This window comes from Amphiprion ocellaris, chromosome 16, assembly GCF_022539595.1.
Source record: "Amphiprion ocellaris isolate individual 3 ecotype Okinawa chromosome 16, ASM2253959v1, whole genome shotgun sequence".
NCBI lineage: Eukaryota > Metazoa > Chordata > Actinopteri > Pomacentridae > Amphiprion > Amphiprion ocellaris.
Window position 1 is genome coordinate 14,632,668 of NC_072781.1, and position 22,727 is coordinate 14,655,394.

The window sequence follows — 22,727 nt, forward strand, 5'->3', positions numbered from 1 at the left end:
CACTGGTCTGTGAAGGAGTCCACGCTCAGGTCGATATTTACGTCTCCCAGGGAAGCTTTAATAACAACATTAAAGGCGCTATGAAGAAGCCCAGACTCCCTTTTTTGTGTTTGTCTTTCCCGGACACAGTCTACACATGAATACATGAATCCTTTACAAAGAAACGTCTGTTTGCTCTCACTGTGAATCTGCTCCAAATATGTGGTGAAACATTGTGGGGACTTGGGCTTACACTATGCACTTGTATCAAAGAGCATTGATTCTGAGATGAGATAGCCAGCAGAGATAAGCAATTTTAATGAGATGCTGTTTATGACGCGTGGTTGTTCAAGAGGATTTGAAGCTCTTCTGATGATGATCCATGCCACATCTATTTATCACTTGGGGACTAGCTTGTGTATGAAAGCCAAACTGCCGTTGAGTCGCTGTGCTCCATGCATCCTTTTCTCTTCTTTGCATCAATTTAACTGCATTAATCAATTTTTTTCCCCTCACATACTGCCCTTTCTAAACATATTTTTTTCCCAATACATGTGATTTTGTTATTAGATGAACAGAAACATAACCCCAACCCCCCAATATCTATTTCTACTGATGGAAAAAAACTCATAAGTCTGATTTTATCCACTAAAGCTCAGTCAAAGTCAAATTTTAAAAATACATTTAGTGTGAACAGAAGTTAAAATTTTCTTTAGCCCTCGGGCTTATCAACTTTCCCAACAGCAGCAAGCTACATATAAGACCTGAAAAACTTAAAGTGAGTGTTTTGGAAGCACCTAAGTAAAATAACTGACAGGAATACACAGTAACTGAATGACCTTTCTGCATCAGTTGCTTTTAGAAGAAAAAGGCGGTTGAAGTGTCTTATTGGCAAAGAAGCAGGATCAACAGTTTTGCTAGTTTTTCAAATATTCTTTTGCAATTTTAACACAAAATATGATAAAGCATGTACATGACTAAAAGGCAAAATGTGAAATAAAGTGCAGTGAGTGAAAAGTGAATGCCAGTCAAATATAATGTTCTGCTTGGAGTCCTTCACAAGTCAGAGTCCACTTTAGCTCAAAAAATATACTTAACATGGATTTGCTAGCTTGATTCATCACGATTTTTCCCAATTCTGTGAAAATTACTCTAAATGCAACTGAAAATGGCATACCATTACTGCTTTTTCAGACCAAATGCATAACACACTTTCTTTTTTCTTTTCTCTTTCTCTTTTTTTTTTTTTTTTACAATTTTATCTCTGTATATGTTATTGGTGAAGAGAAAAAAATATAAGTGAATTCAATCCATCTGCAGTTTACCTCAACAAAAGCACATTATTACGTAGGATTACATACCATACATTCACTCGTCTGTAAATGACTTTTTGGCAAATAAAAGCAAAATGTATTTGGCATTTACTTGCCCATATAGCACATAAAACATGAAATATGCCCTTGCTTTGGCGTACTTTATGCCCATAAAGAGGGTTAAACTGTGTTTGACACCAAATGACAAACCCAGTTTATGGCAAATGGGAAGAGTTACCACTTTAATACTTCTCTATATATGAAGGAACAAAGAAGTAAAATCAATCTCAACAAGTGATGCTCCAAGTGTCTTTTTGGCACACTCATTTCCTTTAAAGACATTGGAGAAGGAGAAAAGGAAAAATGAAGTGGGAGATAAAGAAGGAAGTCGGCCATATATGCAGTTGACATTTTGGAGGGTGAACGTTTTTGCAAAAGAAAATTAAATATTCATTTGCACCTGAAAATGTAGATAGACAGAGATAGGGTATGAATAAATGGAAGCTCTCTCTCTCTCTCTCTCACACACACACACACACACACACACACACACATTCACACACTCACAACAAACAATAAAAGTCAATCATAGTCTTGACATCCAAATTAAAACTAAGCGTCCCTGGGAGGATTGTATTACCGGAGTGGTGCGTGCTTATGACAGCTTCATCACAGTGGTATGAAATGCAGACCAGGCCAGAGGGACACTATTGTTTACCCCCAAACCATTACCAGCGTTTCCCTCTTATAAATCATTCCTTGCATTCTCTAAGCCTGTTTTTTTTTCTTTTTGTACTCTGTGTCTGGTGCTTTATTAATGCTTGCACCCTTCATGCTCGACTGAACGAGCTGAGCCCCAGACTTCTGGTATCATCCAAGCACCTTGTCATGCAAAATTGATTTTGCTTTGTTGCTTTTGGGCATCTACTATCTGGCACTGTCCAAAAGTGTTGGCAGAGGCCTCGTATGTATGTACAGTATAGTGTGACGCTTACATAATGGAGCAAGAAGTCAGAATTTTATGCTCCACATAGTCATTGAACTCACAGTATGTAATTTCTGCCGCAAGGGGTCTCTTAATCGAAACAATAACAAAAGAGGGGGTTTGATGGCATGGAATCATGGGAGTTGTCTTCACCACCATCTATGAAAATCTATCGGACATGACGCATGCAGAAATCATGTTCACAGACGAGGTAGTGAATTAAAATTTTACTCACACGTTTAGTCACATATTATATCAATTCATTCTTTCAAAAGCTACAAGTAACACTCTAATGTAATGTTAAAGGAGGAGTAAGTGATGCTAATCCAATACTCCTCAAACATACAGTACTTTTAATGCAATAAATTCAGTGAGCATCTCACAGTTAACTAACTGTATGTGCATTCAGTGTTTGTACACAACTATGGCTTTTGCTGGCTCCTTCAACTGCTAATTTACCATTAGATTACCATAGGTCTATTCATACAGCTACTGTTATATGACGAATTCAATTGTGTGGTGGCCCGGGCAGCACAATCCTACCAAAATAACTGATCCATCATGAGGAAGCAATACAAACAAAGCAATGAACAAAATAAGAATGGCTAGCTGGCTACTTCACCAAATTCTTCCCAATTCCACACTCAAACAAGCATCATCTAGTGTTTTTATCAGCTACAGTGGGTGAAGGGGATGTGACGTAACTGACAGGCAACCAAAATAAAATACATTATATTGAATAAAAGTACAGATTTCTCTAGGTTAGGTAGGAAACACTTGGGATAATGTAAATACACAAAATACATCACATTGGTCTTACTGCTTTTAAACATTTTAATGCTGAAATGTTTCACGTTCTAGTGTCCGTTTTCATTTGTGCAAATTCAAAATGTCATAAATTGCATAATAAATTGCTTCCTTATCAAAACACTGTTGATTTTGTTTTGATTTTCAGTTTGGATCACATTCATGTTGTTGTCAAATTAAGTTTGAACCCCTATAGAAGAATGTTTCCAACTTGAGATCAAGATATAAATTAATGCTCAATAAGTACTAGTTATTTCATTAAAAACAAAGCTTGAATAAAGGCGTAAAATGTATAGAATTTTTATTGGTTTATTCTGTTCTCTGACACACGTGTAGCATTTTCAGCTGTTAGGTATGGCAACTGTAACCCACTTCAAGGTATGTACACGTCACTACTAGGTTCGTAAGGAGCTGTGAGTTTAAGTAATAACGAAGCAACACAGATTTAAAGTGGTAAAGTTGTAACTTTTAGTTTTGCAAAAATTATTTTTAACAGTGTACAAAAAATACTGTGCACAGAACCATGGGCCCAATAACAAAAAAAATGAAATAAATTGTCTTTTTCAAAGTGTTCCTTATGAGTACTGATCTTTGCCGATCCAAGATTTGTTCAAGTCAAAAGTCAGGGGGAATAGTCAAAAGTCATGAGTAAGTATGCAGGAAGGGTATCTTGTTGTTGGACAACAAGATTTGCACGATCCTACCACCAGATCCACTTGCTAAGCGGTGTGGTGGACTTCCACAGTTCGTCATGGGAGGCTCGCCATCAAATGGATCGCCAGTCCGCCTTGTGGGATGACTGGTATTTCTCGATTCTTTCTTGCATCACAAAAAGACCTGACCTGTATGAAGAACAGGTTTATAATCCAGGATAATATGAGCAAAATAATCTAAATAGGTTTCCAGGTGTTGTACAACATTAAAACTTCCATTTCAGTTAGGAAAATGAAGTAGTATTGTTTACAAAAATGTAACAATTGTTATTTTCCCATTAATCAATTCAAAACAGTCAAAATATAGCATTTTAACCCTTAGTAATTACAGTGAATTTTAATAATGGGACCACATTTTACTTATGAACTCACTAATTTATGAAAGACACATTACCTTTAAGGTAATACGTATAACTCACTTTTTCAGCATGTAGTATCTCTTTTTAACATTTAACTTTTTCATTTAAAATGAAAATAAATGAAATACATTGTTTTTAAAATGACAACATTGACATGTATTACAGCTTTGCTGCTTTTAACCATGTTAATTTACTTAAAATGAACTTCACTGTGAGTTAATCACAAAAGAAAATGACCATGCGCTTAACAGTGTAAAAGTTTCACAAAGTGCCTATTTTAGTGAAATATACAAAATCTGTATGAATTCTCTTTTTAAACCATAAAATAAATTCATTTTACATGAAATACATTCACCAGAAACAACATAAAATGTGCAAAAGCCTAGCATCATTCACCTCGTGGTGTTTTCCACACACACAATCACAGAGAACTTTTCAGAGCTAGCTTACCAAGGAAGGGGGTTTCTACCAGAAAACCAGGGCAACACAATGCTTCCCTATCGGTCCTCGGACTTCTAAAATGAAATTACACAGGTTTACATCATTGACAAATAAATTTGAAGTGTCAAAGAAAAAGAACCAGGTTTGCATACCTTTTTCCCTCGTTTAACACCCACACGGGAGAAAACAGAAGCCTGGGCTCCAGACGTATTAACTCGCTAGGCGAGAGTGAGTATTACAGAGCACTACTTCCGGTTTCTTTATAAAATAAACTTCCGGTTTTCAAAATAAAAATACAAATGACTCAAAAACGCAACACAGGGACAAATAATAATTGAAATGAATAAAGATTATTAGTTAACCCCTTTTTAGGCGGGTTACATCCTCCCCCTCTTAATTAACATGAGTCCCTTCATGTTCTTACAAGAGTGGAAGATCCTTCAAATGTTTCAACTAAGGCTTTGTTAAATCCATCAAGAATAGTTTGTGCAAATGAAATCAAGGGTATGCCAAGTTGTGGGTATGTAAACTTAGCAGGTGGCTTTCTCAAACGTTCAGATCTTCGTGTTTGATCAGCAGTCTGATGATTGGGAATATCACGATCAGCTAGATCTTGATCGGTATTGTTCATTTCCGTAGATTGTCTTTGTTCAGTTTCTTTGGACTGTTCAACTCTCTCCGAAGTTTCGGTTTGAGAGGAATTGTCTGTTTCATGTTCCATTTCAGGAGTTTCACATTCTTTTCCATTTTCAGATTCCAGTTCAATTTCTGTCATATCCGGTAAAGGTCCATTCAGGTTTTCATATTGTGTCTCATCCGGTAGGTTTCCACTTTGGTTTGTCCTTTCCTTTTCCACAGGTTGACCCAGGAGTTCAGGGGGTAAGTCCTTAGGTAAGTTGGCAGTTTTCTCAACATTTGCTTTATGCTCATTTTTAGCATTTGCGTTTGAGTTGACATTTTTTTTGTTGGATGATTGTTGTAGTTGTCTCGATTGTTTTAGGATAGTACCTTGGACTATAGTCACCTTCATCGTCAGAATCAGGGGGATTTTCATCATGAGAGATGGTAGTTTGCCTTGTTTTGGGTTTTGTGGCTTGCTTTGGCTTTTCCATTTCCTCATCCTCCTCTGAAAGAAATCCGCAAGGGAGCAACAAATCACGATGGAGTGTACGCAAGGGTCCTTCCTGACCCTCAGGACAGACAGTGTACACAGGTACATCTCCAGGGTTCTTTTGAACAATATAAATGGTGGACTCCCACCGATCGGCTAGTTTATGTTTGCCGCGAAAACGAAGGTTACGCACTAGGACTCTGTCACCTATGTCCAGTGTTGACTCCCTTACTCGCATGTCAAATCTACGTTTGTTTTTGTCAGCTATTTTCTTTGCATTAGCAGATGCTAACTGATAACTTTCTCTCAAATATGTCTTAAGATTTCTCACATACTGCGAGTGAGACATGCCCGGATCTTTCTTAACTGGTAGACCAAACGCAATGTCTATGGGCAGTCTAGGTTGGCGCCCGAACATTAACTCATAGGGCGAAAACCCAGTGACATCACTCCTTGTGCAATTATACGCATGAGTGAGAGGTCGGACATATTCACGCCACCTATTTTTTTCTTTGTCCTTGAGCGTACCCAACATACCGAGCAACGTTCGGTTATACCGCTCGACTGGGTTACCGCGGGGATGGTAGGGGCTCGTTCTTACTTTCTTTGTACCGACCAAGGCACACAACTCTTTGATGACTTGTGACTCAAAGTCGCGGCCTTGATCGCTGTGGAGACGCTCGGGGAACCCGTAATGAACAAAGAACTGCTCCCATAGGCATTTGGCTACCGTTAGGGCTTTTTGGTCTCGAGTTGGGATAGCAGTTGCATATTTCGTAAAGTGGTCAGTTATGACCAGAATGTCCTTGAAATTATGGCTGTCAGGTTCGATGGACAAAAAGTCCATACAGACGAGTTCCATGGGGCGACTTGTCTGTATATTGACTAATGGTGCAGCTTTGTCAGGTTGTCTTTTTCTTTTAATGCACCTTGGACAGCTTTTGATCTTTGACTCGACATCGAGAGACATCTTTGGCCAATAAAAGCGAGATCTCGTTAGCTCAAGAGTTCTTTCGGCTCCTAAATGGCCCATCTCATCATGTAGGCTATGAAGCACAGCGTTTCTCAAGGCTTTAGGGAGGACAAGCTGGTAAACTGTTTTCTTTTCGCACTGTTTTTTCCTATACAGTAGACTGTCTTTCATTTCAAAGCGACTCATTTCTTTGAGCATGAGCTGAAGTTCGGGGCAGATGACACTAGCAGATACAGGTGCTCCTGACTCACACGACTGTATGACAACATTAATTGCCGGATCTGTTCGCTGTAGTGCAGCTATCTCTTCCTTACTGTACTTAGGAACGGTGGAAAGACCACTAAGATTTTCATCATCAGCAAAATCTGAGGGGATAGCATCTGGGTGCACGGCAAGTGACTCGATGTAACATGGGAACAGTTCAGGGTCATTTTGAAATACAGTGTAAAGTTGACATGTGGCTTGGACAACGTTCACAGGTGCGAGATGGTGTGAAGTGAAGTCATGGATTCTTTGACATTCCTCTTGAGATGCACTGTCGCTGACTAGTTCACCATGTGGCCTCCTTGATAGGCCATCGGCATCCTGATTTTGCTTGCCTGCGCGATACTTGATGTCAAAAGTGAATGTAGACAAGGCTGCTAACCAGCGATAACTAGTAGCGTCTAGTTTGGCTTTCGTTAGGATGTAGCGCAAAGGGTTGTTATCGGTAATGACTGTGAAAACGTTGCCATATAAATAGTCGTGGAATTTTTCTGTGATAGCCCATTTTAACGCTAAAAATTCCAACTTATGGGCAGGATAGCGGGCTTCACACTGCGAAAGACCTCGACTCGCATACGCAATGACACGGGTCTGGCCGTCTTGTTCTTGGTATAACGCTGCGCCAAGGCCTGTTGTGCTCGCGTCAGTATGAACAACATAAGGCAATCTGGGATTTGCAAATCCTAGGACTGGCGCAGAAGTTAACTTTTCAATGATCCGGTCAAAAGCATCTTGGCAAACCTGGGTCCACCTTTCTCTGAAAGGTTCTTTGGGGTTATGGTACTTAGCGGCTAGGTTGGTGATTTTAGCGCCTTTACGTACGGGAGGGTACCCTGCTGTGAGGTTGGTTAAGGGCTTTACTATTTTAGAATATCCCTCCACAAACCTTCTATAGTACCCTGAGAATCCAAGAAATGACCTAAGGTCTTTCAAGGTCTGAGGTCTTGGCCAGGTCTTAAGGGCTTCAGTCTTTTGAGGATCGGTCTCAACTCCGTTTCGTGATACAATATGCCCTAAATAACGGACCGAAGTTTGAAAGAAACGGCACTTTTCAGGAGATAACTTTAAACCGTTCTCTCGCAAGCGGGACAGGACATTTGTAAGACGGGCCTCATGTTCCTCTAGCGTTTTTGAAAAGACAATAATATCGTCTAGGAACACAAGCACTTCACGCAAATTGATGTCCCCCATGCACTTTTCCATTAAGCGCTGAAAAGTGCTGGGCGCGTTCGTGATCCCCTGTGGCATGCGATTCCATTCCCAAAAACCTAGCGGGCACACGAACGCGGTCTTTGCTTTGTCACTCTCCGTCATTTCGATTTGATAGTAGCCGCTTTTCAGGTCCATTACTGAAAACCACTGAGAACCACTCAGGGCTGAAAAGGATTCCTCAAGATTCGGTAATGCATACGCATCTTTGACCGTTTGCATGTTCAGTCGTCGATAGTCCACACATAATCTGACATCACCGTTTTTCTTTTTGACAATGACTATTGGAGATGAAAAAGGGGACTGTGATTCGCGAATGATACCCGCTTCAAGAAGAGACTGCAAATGACGCCTCACTGCATCATAGTCTTGTGGGTGAATGGGACGCGGGCGTTGTTTGAACGGCGTTTCATCCTTTAGTTTGATGGAATGTTTCACCTTTGTGGCATGTCCATAGTCGAGATCGTGACGTGAGAATACATCAGAAAATGTGTTTAACTTGTCAGTCATACGTGCTCTCCACTCTTCGGGCATTGACTCTCCAAAGTCGAAGCTTAAATCAGAATTTGGCTGCTTGTCTGTTTGGCTAGTTGGCTGTTGGTGGCTACTGCTGTTAACGGTGTTCTGAGCTGAAAGTACTTCTTTAACAGCACTAAGTTCACCAATAACACACCTAACAGGCAGGCAAATGTCCCGATCAGTTTCATTTCTTACCACTACAGGTATTTTGTAAGGGGAGACTCTCGGAACGGTAATGAGACAACATTCAACAAAAATTCCCCCGGGTAAGGATGACATGGTAGGTTGCTCAAGTAGGACACAACTTTCATTGTGTATATTGTAAATATCTGCATATCCCTCAAGCATTATCTTTCCACCAGCAGGGATTACACTTGGGTTAGTATTTCTCAGGTTGACAAGGCCAACTCGGCCATCTTGACTTTGCTTGTGTCTGATCTGTAAGGTTTTCAGAACTTGATGGTAGCCACAGTAAGCACTATTTTGAAAGGAGTTGCCATCACAGAACTGTTCGTAAAGTGGATCAAGAGTGTTAGTTCCGATTAACAATGGTGTGAGACTATTGGAACGAACATCGGGCACTATGAGAGCAAGAGTCTCAAGTTCAGGCTGAGTGTCAATGAACTCTTCTGGGAACTGGAGTGTAACTTTGACATACCCCAGGTACGGTACACACTGACCATTTGCTCCTTCTATCTCTAGTAAGTCCGTAACTGGATGAATAGTATGATCGGAAAGGTGACTGTTATAGAAGGACAATGACATGGTCGTTACCTGAGACCCTGTATCAAGTAATGAATTGCACTCAAGGCCATTAACTTTAACATTAGCAGTGCTCTTACTACCAACAAGTCCTTTAGGTAAGGTTTTGAATTTTGTTACTCTATGTTCTTTTAACTTAGCTTTCGGTTTGGTCTTTAGTTCAGTTATGGGACTTCCAGTTTGATTTGTTTCCATTTGTCCCTCAATAGAAACACAGTTCAGTTTAAAGTTTTGTCAGGAGCTGGATTCTCTTTTTCCCAAGCTTGTTGTCTCTCTTTTAAAAGAGTTCTTTTCGCATTCACTAAAGTGGGATTTGGAGGATCATTACAGCTTGTGGCGATATGCCCATCCTCGCCACAACGAAAACAGTACCATGGTTTTGGCTTTGGTTTAACTGTCCCGTATGTGGCTTCAGATGTGAGTTTTGGGGTTGATGTCTTTCTGCTAACGGGTTTCTCTTTTTGTTTATCTTTCTCTTTTTTCTTTGCAGGTTTGTTTGCAGCTGATGGTTGTGGTTTAGGATTCGAAAGAGCTGCGATTTGAGCCTGCAGCTCAACAATTTGCTTTTGAAGTTGTTGCATAGCTTGTGGTTGGGCAGAGAAAGATTGAGATGACTCATAGGTGTCTCCCAGATATGCATCATGCGCTTGCGCTGAGGCTTGAGCTTTTGGTTTTTGGAACCCCAAATGTTGTTTCATCCTGTTCGCTTTTGCAGTCTGTTTGTCCTCCTCTGTGCGTAAAAGGAGTAAAAACTCTGGAAAAGTGGGCGGGTTATATTTCCGTTGCTCAAGCTGGAGATTGTTAATTAGCGCATTGTTCCAGCAGCCCCTACAGAACTGTTTTAAGAGCTGCTTGTCGGAATCTTGGGGTGCAATGGTTTTCATTTTTACGATTCGGTTCAAAAATGTCTGCAATCTTTGCAGATAATTAGAAGGTTTCTCACCTGAATTTTGATTGACATTGAGAAACTGGGCGAAAATTTCATCCCCATCTTCCACTGTTGCATAAGCTGAGTCAAGTAGGTCTAGAAAAGCTTTTGGACTTGCATGGGGACCAAGTGACTTGACTACAGTAGCAGCAGGGGGAAGCAAACTATCAACAATGCGTCTCACCATTTGTGCAGTAGAAACAGAAGGGTCAGCCAAGTGACACTCAATATTGCTTCTCCAAGTGTCATAATCAACCTCAAAGTTTGGGCATGGGACTTTGCCAGAAAATGGTCTGAGTTTGGCAGGTGCGTGTATCTGGGAATTGAGGTCTGAAGTTTTAACAATGTGTTCAACCACTACACGCTGCACCTCAGGTGGGTTAAGTTGTTCAGCAGATGGAATGAATGAGGTGACTGATCCTACCTGAGTGGGCATAACATTTGTTGGGGATCTGAAAGTTGAGTTAGGTGGGTCAAGACTGAGATTTTGATCATCAGCGCCCAAGTCTGTTTGAGGGGCATCAGGAGAAATGGGGCCTACTTGTGTTTCAGCTGATCCCACGGATGTGTCCTGATGTATGCCGGACCCACTTTGTTCTTGTATTAATCCAGAGATTCTTGTTAGCTCCTCCTGTAACAGGAGTTCAAAAGATTTTCCACTGAGTTTAGCAACATTTTGCAGGTCTGACAGAAAAGTTTTGGTGAGATCGGTACTTTTTTCACTTGAGTATACACTAGCTAGGGCTTCAATGTGAAAGACAACAGTATTATCTGAATCACAAAGTTTATCCATAGGTAAATCTTTCTCAAATGTCTCCATAGCAGCACCAGATGCATACTCTATAAGAGCCTTACCGTACAACGCAGACATTTTGTCTGAAACCTTGATTACTCTGCCAATAGACCCAAATTGCTTTAAAAACTCACAAATCTCCTCGTCAAGTTCAGTATTTGTCAAACCTGATACAATGACTGCATTGGGAACCTTTATACCTTCTCTCTCAATCACATCCATTTTGGCATAATTTGGAAAAATACTAGTTCACACTTGTGCGCACTTTTAGTTGAAAGGGCCTCCAGGTTATTACTTAACTCAAAGCTCCTGGCTGGCTCGCCACGTTTTACCGTGTAACCCACTTCAAGGTATGTACACGTCACTACTAGGTTCGTAAGGAGCTGTGAGTTTAAGTAATAACGAAGCAACACAGATTTAAAGTGGTAAAGTTGTAACTTTTAGTTTTGCAAAAATTATTTTTAACAGTGTACAAAAAATACTGTGCACAGAACCATGGGCCCAATAACAAAAAAAATGAAATAAATTGTCTTTTTCAAAGTGTTCCTTATGAGTACTGATCTTTGCCGATCCAAGATTTGTTCAAGTCAAAAGTCAGGGGGAATAGTCAAAAGTCATGAGTAAGTATGCAGGAAGGGTATCTTGTTGTTGGACAACAAGATTTGCACGATCCTACCACCAGATCCACTTGCTAAGCGGTGTGGTGGACTTCCACAGTTCGTCATGGGAGGCTCGCCATCAAATGGATCGCCAGTCCGCCTTGTGGGATGACTGGTATTTCTCGATTCTTTCTTGCATCACAAAAAGACCTGACCTGTATGAAGAACAGGTTTATAATCCAGGATAATATGAGCAAAATAATCTAAATAGGTTTCCAGGTGTTGTACAACATTAAAACTTCCATTTCAGTTAGGAAAATGAAGTAGTATTGTTTACAAAAATGTAACAATTGTTATTTTCCCATTAATCAATTCAAAACAGTCAAAATATAGCATTTTAACCCTTAGTAATTACAGTGAATTTTAATAATGGGACCACATTTTACTTATGAACTCACTAATTTATGAAAGACACATTACCTTTAAGGTAATACGTATAACTCACTTTTTCAGCATGTAGTATCTCTTTTTAACATTTAACTTTTTCATTTAAAATGAAAATAAATGAAATACATTGTTTTTAAAATGACAACATTGACATGTATTACAGCTTTGCTGCTTTTAACCATGTTAATTTACTTAAAATGAACTTCACTGTGAGTTAATCACAAAAGAAAATGACCATGCGCTTAACAGTGTAAAAGTTTCACAAAGTGCCTATTTTAGTGAAATATACAAAATCTGTATGAATTCTCTTTTTAAACCATAAAATAAATTCATTTTACATGAAATACATTCACCAGAAACAACATAAAATGTGCAAAAGCCTAGCATCATTCACCTCGTGGTGTTTTCCACACACACAATCACAGAGAACTTTTCAGAGCTAGCTTACCAAGGAAGGGGGTTTCTACCAGAAAACCAGGGCAACACAATGCTTCCCTATCGGTCCTCGGACTTCTAAAATGAAATTACACAGGTTTACATCATTGACAAATAAATTTGAAGTGTCAAAGAAAAAGAACCAGGTTTGCATACCTTTTTCCCTCGTTTAACACCCACACGGGAGAAAACAGAAGCCTGGGCTCCAGACGTATTAACTCGCTAGGCGAGAGTGAGTATTACAGAGCACTACTTCCGGTTTCTTTATAAAATAAACTTCCGGTTTTCAAAATAAAAATACAAATGACTCAAAAACGCAACACAGGGACAAATAATAATTGAAATGAATAAAGATTATTAGTTAACCCCTTTTTAGGCGGGTTACACAACATTAAAATAAAAACTTTAAATTATCTATATTTATTTAATGGCAGACTTTATTACAGTGAACTACTTCTGTGTACCTTTGTTTGTTTTTTTTAATTATTATTTTTGGCACAGGCAATGAGGAAAGCAGAATGTCCTGGTGAATTAAAGATATAAAATTTCCAGGCAGGGCAGTACTTTGGATGTCTGCCATATGGGATCATGAAAGGATTCTGAAGCTCAATGAGATCGAGATAAGAGACTTTGCAGTAATGAGCTGCTGTTTAATCAAGAGATGCATCTTGCTTCGCATGGATCTCTAAGCCACCGACTGTGTGCATGATGGAGGAATAATATCAAAATCAGGAGTCAATACTGAGGAGGCAACCTCTGTGTGAAATTCTTGTTGGGATTCAAGGATTCTGAAGTGCAGAGGAGCAGAAATACTAAAACAGAATCCACGTTTTATTTCTATGATCACGTCATTGAAAGTGAAGATCTCAGGCCTGAAGAAGACTGCTGCTGCTACTGAAAGCACACATCTCATCATTTATTCATTCATATATCATGCACCAGAAAATGCATTCTCCAACTCTATTTTTTGACTTATGTCTTCACTATATTTTACTGTACATGTCCTTCGGGACAGAAATAGTGGATTAGCACGGTGGAGACTTTTAAAACCTATAGTTTATTCATGCAGTTATATTACCTTTCTATTCTGGGAGATAGGATACTCGAGCCAGTCTTTGGGTGGTTTTCTTTCTAAAGAGCTTTGTTTTGTTCAGGTTATTCAAGCAGGTGATAGCTCATGTCAGCATGATGACCGTTTAAAAGAGCTGATGAGATATCGGCGTTCTGTAAAGGCATGCATGTTGATTGGCTGCTTATTCTTGATGCGCTTGTGACCTTTCAAGTCAATCAGAGTAGTATTTGAGGGGGGCTACATGATGCTTTGGGATGTATTGACTGTTTTCAGCAGATGGTTAGAGCCATTTCAAATCCCGGAGGAGGCTCAGAGGCCCTACACCACATACTTCCATATACACACACTTCAGGGCTGACGCGATAAAAATCAATCTTGCCATGACAGTGCCTCCCCCAGCAGCTAGGGGCCTAAATTTATTGGTCTAAATTAAGATCTGACCCAACACCTTTCTCTCAAAGGAGACAGGAAGTAGTGCAATTTGGAAAGCAAACATTAGACTCTAATGTTGGCAAAATGAAAGGTTCCCAATGGAGCCCAAAAATATATATTGCAGACTGATGCGGGAACTCGACTGTTAGAGTTCAGATTAAAGGATCCCAATGCACAACACTGGAGGCAGATAGAAAAAAAAAACAAGAAGAAAGGTTTACTTACTAAAGCTGGTACAAGATTACAACAACCAGGCAGGCAAACAAAAATACGGGGAACTGGTTGAGGCACAATCTAAGGTTCAAGAGAAGGTTAAAAAAAAACTAAGTAAGGCATGAACTGAGAGTAGTGAGGAACAACGGCACAAAGAACACAGAGGATCTGACAGCTGAACAGTGTAGAGCTGAAGGTAAGTATACTGAGGGAGTAATCTGGGAGGTGGAAGCAGGTGTTGACTGAGGAGCTGGGAGCAGGTGAGGTGGGTGTGGCGGGTATTTGTACTTCAGGAGGTCCTCGGTAGCTCAACCAAGCCCCTGTTTCAGACATGCACTCCTTTCTGTTGTCTGACTACAATTTTGTTGTAAGGAGAAGTGTAGGTAGCAGCCATTTGTTTGCGGTCTCGAAAAGGAAAAAGATATCAAAAACAACAAGGGGAGAATGTTCAAACCTAACAAGTAGCAAAAGCTGCACAGTGAAGCATTGTGCTGCCTTCAAAATAGATCATTGCCATTCTTTTCCACTATTACACATATTCATATTGGGCAAGGGGTTGCCGTCTTCCCAGATCAAACTGGACAGTCAAGTCAGAGCTCTAAAAGGAGACGACAAACGGCAACTCCACGTGAGTTTCTGCAGATTCTTCTGACAACAATGCTTCAGTCCATAGATGCACAGTCAGTCATCAATACCGAACATTCAAAATGCACATTTGCGTTTGTGCATTTCTGCTTTGAATTTCATCCCACATCTATTGTCCAATCAGATTTGAGTCCCTGTTTACTCTTCTAAAGCATAAAAGAGCTGCTTTTGAGGTGTGCATTCTCTTTAAGCTCCAGCACAAGATGGCTCCCACATGGGACAAGCTCTGACAGGTGATGTCTTTTCAGATGTATTGCCTTTTAAACATGCTGCTTGTACAATTCAAACAAATCATTTTAAGAGGCAGTACAATGCTGTCTGCAGCCACTGGAATTATTAAATTGCATAAAGAAAACTGAAAAACAACAAAAACCTTGCATGTAGTCAGGTTGGCAGCTAGTGCTTCCTAACAAACTGAACATGTTGGATTTATGTCTGAATGAGCAACCTGGTTACTTCTCTGTGAAAAGCTGTAATGTCAGTCTTGTTAGGTCGGATGTAGTCTTCCACTACCAGATTTTTCTGGACCACAGAATGGTGTGACTGCACCTCGATATTATTCTGCAATAGAGAAGAAACCTCTGCTGAAAAAAGCGACAGGGAAATTGTTTTGACGGAACATTTGCACACAAAAAAGCGAGCAGGGTTGCTTTACTGCATGATTCAAATCTTTTGCTAGATGTGAAGTTTCAGTCTGGTACGTTGTTTGCAAAATGTAAATCTTGAAAACGGTAACAGATAGCAGAAAGGGGAAATACTTAACTGAAGCCTATCTGGTGAGTCAGACTAGGTATCCATGGTTCTCTGTCTCCATGGTGGGTATGTCTGAATGAAGCCATGATGAACATTTACGGAAAAGTGACCTATATCTTAATGAAAGATTGCTGTCACTTTTACAAACTGATGAAGCCAGCAATGGTGCTTATCCATATATTCAGGTTAAAGAGAAAAATACCACTGCATTGGATTGAAAATGGATAACCTGTGAAATAGCTGCATATGAAAATCAGTCAGCAAGTGACAGAAAAGTTTAAATAGTTCGCGAAAAATAATGGAATAATTATTTTGTCTCATTTTTCACTTCAGTTTTGTTTATATTGCACCAATTTACATGAGTCATCTCAGGGAACATAGTAAGGTCAAGACCAGACAATATTATGGAGAGAAACCGAACAAAACAAACTCAAATTTAGGAGGAAAAAACATCCGGCAGAACGAGGTTCAGGAAGATTAGAAATCTGCCACAACTGGTTGGGGTGAGGGTGAAGGTGAAAGTATGAGAGAAGAGAGTAGCTGAGAGCAGTGTATAAAATTGTCAGATAATGGATGAATGAAATATATTGAAAAAACTTTAGTTAGTTGATAAACATTTCTCATGGTTTGCCAACTGTAATGATAAACAACTGATATAATAAGCTACGTAAATTAAGTCACAAATGTCATAACCCGGCTCAATGGCCATGACAAAAGAACAGGAGGAGTCCGCTTTCCAAAATAGCCCAAATAATTTATTACAACTGAAAGTAAGTCAAACTAATAATAACTACGAGTATGGGGTGTGTCTTGTCTGTAATATCAGTAGTGTGTATGTGGGTGTGTGAGAATGATGTGGTGCGAGGTGTTGAAGTGTGCACTAACAGAGAAAACTAAATAAATTGTGCATGTGGCTCAGGCGAAGGAACAGGGAGCCTCACAGGTGACTGGAAGCCAGCATATATAGTGGAGGTGGAGCAGCAGGCCCAGGTGCTCCACATCTCAGTGATTTTACCTGGCCAATCCCAGCACCTTGGAGAGAAGACATGTTGTTAGCTCCTCTATTATACATATACACAGGGCCGCCACCTCCCCATAAAGTCGGGGCTCCAAGGGAGTCACCGGCTCCAAATCACCAATACCAAATCTACAAAACCACAGTGACCCATTAACAAATAACCCATAACTATAAATATCATATCCTCAAAAGCAGCGATGAGCAAGAACAAATTATACAAATCCCATCCAGTCCAATGTCCACCCAACAGTGTACCGTGTAGACTATCCCACCCACTCTCAGCAACCCCGGTACCTGAGAAGCACATTAAGAGAGGAGAGCAGAGTAAGCAACAACACAACACACAAGGCATCAATAAAACATTATAAAGGGAACTCTAAAGGTCAGAGGTCATGGCATAGGTGCACGGGACAAAGCATCCGCCATGACGTTTTCTGTCCCCTTAATATGCAAAATGCTGAGGTCATAGCCCTGCAAAAATAAAGACCACCTAACCAGTCTCTGATTGGGTGACCCAAGAGACTTCAAGAATGTAAGGGGATTGTGATCAGTATGTACCACTAGGGGCGCCCCACTCACGTATACGTCAAAATGTTGTAATGCCCAGATCAAAGCCAGTGCTTCCTTCTTGATCACAGAATAATTGCTCTCATAACGGTTGAATTTTTTCGAGAAGAAGCTAACTGGTCTCACCACCCCGTGGTCATCCCCCTGCAGCAAGACTGCTCCTGCTCCCACCTGACTGGCATCCACCTACAGCATAAACGGCCGGTCAAAACACGGAGCTGCCAAAACAGAAGAAGAGGTCTGTACAAAACCTGGGTGTTTTATCTACTTTTGGCACCAAAATGCACGGAGATGCCCAACTCGAGAATGAAGGCTCAGCAATTCCATTTTCAATCATGTAATTAATTTCAGAATCGAGATGTTTAAGTTTATCAGGTGCCATGCGATAAAACCTTTAATTGGCGGCGCTTCATCGACATCAATGTCATGCTCGATCCAATCAGTACGTGACGGCACATCACCAAACAAACAGGGATACCTACCAATTAGCTCTGACAACTCCAGACGCTTGGACAAAGACAGGTGTGATAGGATTTTATCCAAGTTATGAAGTGATTCCAAATTTTTTAGACGACCATAGAACAAACTGTCATCAGGCTCAGGAACCCCATCTCCCTCTGAACCCTCCAACACAGAGCTCACAGCCAGCACAGAATGCACAGACTCAGGAACATTACCTTCCACCAGATCAGACTCACGCTTGTAATAAGGTTTAAGCAAATTAACATGATATAACTTTTTGGATTGTTTACGACCCGGTGTTGAAATTACATAATTAAGATCAGACAATTTTTCTACAATACTATAAGGGCCTGCAAACTTAGCCTCAAATGGTGACCCCACGACAGGTATGAGAACCAAAACTTGGTCTCTGGACTGAACTCCTGGTGTACCGAGCAGCGATCATATAGTGTTTTCATTTTATTCTGAGCCATCTGCAATTCTTCTCTCGCTAAAGCACCAGCGACAAACAAGCAATGATGAAAACCATTAATGAAGTCAATCAAATTTTTTAGGAGGTTCTGTTTCAACCCAGTCATCTTTAAGGACAGACAACGGACCACGCACACTGTGTCTGAAAACCAGCTCATTTGGACTAAAGCCTGTGCTTTCCTGAACTGCCTCTCTTGCAGCTAACATCAGCCAGGGAAGACCTTTTTCCCAGTCCCTGTCCAACTCAGTGCAGTACGCCTGGAACAGAGATTTCAGGGTCTGGTGAAACCTCTCAAGAGCACCCTGGCTTTGCGCATGGTAAGCTGAAGACTTACTGTGTTTTATTTTTAATGTTTTCAGTACATGTCCAAACGTGTGATGTGAAATTTGAACCTCTGTCGCTCTGCACAATTTTGGGGATGCCAAATACTGAAATAAACTGAGTAAGCGCCTTTACCACAGATTTAGCTGTAATGGACCTCAGCGGATACGCAGCAGGATAACGCCTGCTTTGGCACATCACTGTAAGAAGATACTTACTGCCAGATTTTGAACACGGTAAAGGGCCAACACAATCGACTATAAGATGTTCGAAAGGTCCACTTGCGGCTGGTATCGGCTGAAGAGGAGCAGGCTTCACAGACTGGTTCGGTTTCCCTGTTAACTGACACACATGACAGGTTTTTATAAATGTAGATACATCTCTTTTTATATGTGGCCAGAAGAAATGTTTCAAAACGTGCAAATATGTTTTTCTGACACCGAAGTGTCCACCATCATCACGGGCCACCTTCAGCACCAAGGGACGGAACTTAGCCAGAACCACTAACTGGAAAACAGCCTCTCCAACAGAATCACAGCCGAGGTGCATCCACTTCCTAAACAGCAAGCCATTCTGCACACAGTAGCCAGTGGCCACATTGTTTACTTCAGCTGCTGGTAAAACTCGACCAAACATTTCCTTTAATGAAGGATCACTTTGCTGCTCTTTAATCAGCTCACTGGCTGATACAGCCAGAGGAAAATCAGACAGGTGGGACCTCCACTGTAACGACATCATCATCACCAATGCTCGTCACAGCCTCAGCCTTACCCATGGCACGTGTTGGAACCATCTCCTGTAACTCAGGAGAACCCTTCATGGACAAAATATCCACAGGATCAAGTGTCAAAGGCGAAGGAGCTGACGCTGACCACACTCTGCTACCAGCCAACCCATTACCCAATATAAAATGAATTCCCTCTATGGGCAATGCTGGTCGAACTCCAACAGATACCTCACCCTGCACCAGTTCGCAATCAAGGACCACCTTATGTAACAGAATGGGCAACACCGTCAAACCCATCCCACGGCTGAGAATACTGTCTCCCGTATCCGTCTGATCAGAAAATGCCAATACAGAAGCCACAATACAGGAATCATAAGCTCCCGTATCCCTCAGGATTTTAATTGGAACCTTTGACTCATCACCTACCAGAGACACAAAACCATCCCGAATGAACGGCGCATACGCAGCCAAAACATCAGGTTTACAAACATCGGAAACAAGACTTTCAGAAACTCTGCAGGTAACAAAGGGCGCTGCTGCAGCTGCAGGTTTTACATTTGATTTTACAGCTTTATTTCTGGCTTGTAAAACATGGCATTCAGCCTTCCAATGCCCTACTTGATGACAGTAGTTACAAACCTTAGCTTTGTCAACGCTACGTCGCGTTCCAGCCTCTGAAAGCAAATTATTTATATCGAAAGGATGCCTAGGATCCTGCTCACCCTTTCCATCACCATGTTGCTCCCCTGCTTTATTCCTAGACGACTCACTTCAAACTCCAACCTGGCTCTCTCGGTCTCTCTCTCCTGCCGGATGCGCTCGATTTCAATCTGTTTTTTAATTTGTAGTTCATGTTTTAATTGATCGTGCTGCAACTGTAACTGGAGAAGCTCTTTCTGTTGCTCAAATGTTAAGCCTTGTTTGCACAGAAAACGATGAGACGGCAGGACACTCTTCCTGATCTGTGGCCATAACTCCCATTTCCATTAATTTTGTTTTCAATGTCACCTTAATATTTTCTTTTAATCGTTTATCCCCCAAACTAACACTATAATGCTCAGCAATCCTCACCAACTGGTCTTTTGTACATTTTTCCAAGTTCTCCTCAGATGGAGCAGCAATAAATGACTCAATTTCTGACATTTTGAGAATTTATTCAAAAACCACTACAGCATAGGAGAACTTTACACTTGTAGAGGACCCGTCAGGCACCACAAGGCCACCGTGTGCACTCGGAGGATCACCCCGAGCCAGTATGGAGCTTTCCCACTATCTAGACAAAACCCCGCTGTCTAACTCTTCCCTAGTCTTCATGCAACGACTAGCGGCGAGTTCTTACGCACCGTTGACCGCTGGCCCGGTTGGGCGACTAGCACGCCAGCAACCCTCCCTAAACCACGGACATGCTCCCAAGCAAAGCTTTAACCGCACGCGTTACAGCACTACCAAGCCCCACGCAACGAACCCAAAGGGGAACGCTGCTACAGCCTACAGGGAAAACTCCACACCACCATAACAACAAAGCACACGATACTTTCTAACCTGACTTTCCTGCTACCTGCGTAAACAAACTGCAGCCGATCCACGCCGAGTCCACACTGTAAATAAACAACTAAACATAGATACAGCTTAGAGTCTACATTAACAATATACCAATTAACTTACCCCGATGACCAGCCAAAATAAGCTATGCTCTTCTCCTCTGTTCCCACAAACGCACGGACAAAACGTTTACCGTCAGTATAAACACGGAAACAAAAGGAAACAGGTGCGCCAAACAATTTTACGCACGTGCGCTCTCGCCGGCACAAAGCACCAATTAAACATCTGAATATTCTGAATGAAACAACAACACAGCACATCATGAACGGATCTCAGAAGAAACAGCTTGCAAATACCACATTTTACTTGTGCAAACAAATGTGTTTATATTGCACCAGCAAATTTTTTTGTACCTGCTGTCCAAAGACTTATCACATAGTCACATGATCACAACTGAGGGTGGATGGAGAAACAGAACACCTCTAAAGCGACATGCCCAGCCAAGCTAGAAGTTTCTCACCAGACCTAAGGTTACATAGCATTGCTTCCCTCCCACTGTTAAGTCTTTGACTTCACACTGTGTTGTGTGTTACCTGTCAATAAATCGTTTTACGTGATTTAATTTCATTAGTACAAAAACTTGAAGTTGTCTTTGACTTAGTCTAATACTTTTTGGTCTTTCACAGAGCGTAGAACACATTTAATACAAAATAAACTTGTAAAAGTAAACTGCTGCACATTGTAAAATTGAGATGAAAACCCTACATGGATGCCTTACATAACACTATGTAATCTATAATCTCCCTGTGCAACACCCTGCATTTACTGTAGATTACCAGTGCTTACTATTTACCAAATCTTTCCTCTCACCACAAAAGAACCTCCATCCTGCAGATATAAACTTCTGCAACAATGGTACTTAAGCTGCTAACATACCCACAGAAGTAAATGCACACCCACATGTAATTTTGCGAAGCAAGATAGGAAACAATTTGACTACCCTTTTTGTGTATATTTACCTCCACAAAGTGATCAAAAAATTATGAAAAAAGTACTTGAACTGATTTCATCAGAGTCACAAGGCACATTAATGTGTGCAGGAGATTTTAATACAGTAGTGAATGGGATACATCTAATAGTAAGAGAAATATGTCCCCTCTGACTAAATCGCTGAGAAGAGGTTTGGTTGAGATGGGCTTGCATGATATTTGGAGTGAATTACACCCATCTGACAAACACTATACATACTATTCTCCTCCACATGCAGTATCCTCAAGAATAGACAATATTTTTATGATTCAAAATGACAGGTACAGGGTTTTAGAATGTGACATAGGAACTAGAGATAATTCAGATCATTCACCAATGTATTTAAAAGTACAATTAGACAGCAAACCAAAAAACACAATCTGGAGACTTAATACAAGCTTGCTCAACAATAAACGGTTATAAATGAAATAAAATCTGAAATTAGGACCTTTCTCAATCATAGTGACAATGGGGAAGTGAATCCAAGTATACAGACCTGATCAGAATCTTAAGACCAGTTGAAAAATAGCTAGAATTTACCTTTTGCACATTTGGATCCTAATGAAGTTTTAAGTAGAGCTAAAATATGCAAAAGCAAGAAGGGGGAGTGAGACAAAAAGCACTTTGAAAAAGTAATTTATTGAAAACAACAAGTAAACTGAAATAGGCTGTTTATCAGCTGATAAAAAGTTTAAGACCATCGCTCAAAAAATTACAAAAAACACTCCAAACCAGAACAAAAACTTTTCTCAGTAGGACTCAGTAATGAGTAGCTCCACCGTTCTTGTTAATCACTTCAAAAATTCATTTGGGCATGCTTGATGCGAGTGTTTCCAG

The 22,727-nt window shown here is 40.6% G+C and overlaps 1 long non-coding RNA gene across 1 annotated transcript; it reads right to left on the reverse strand.

Moving 5' to 3' along the window:
- Positions 1-16,349: 16,349 nt before the first annotated feature.
- LOC118469719 (uncharacterized) lies at positions 16,350-21,697 on the reverse strand. The gene is made up of 3 exons (XR_004846671.2): positions 20,985-21,697; positions 18,811-18,934; positions 16,350-16,784 (listed from the first exon to the last, which is right to left on the reverse strand). It is a non-coding gene; the product is annotated as an uncharacterized LOC118469719 (long non-coding RNA).
- Positions 21,698-22,727: the final 1,030 nt, after the last annotated feature.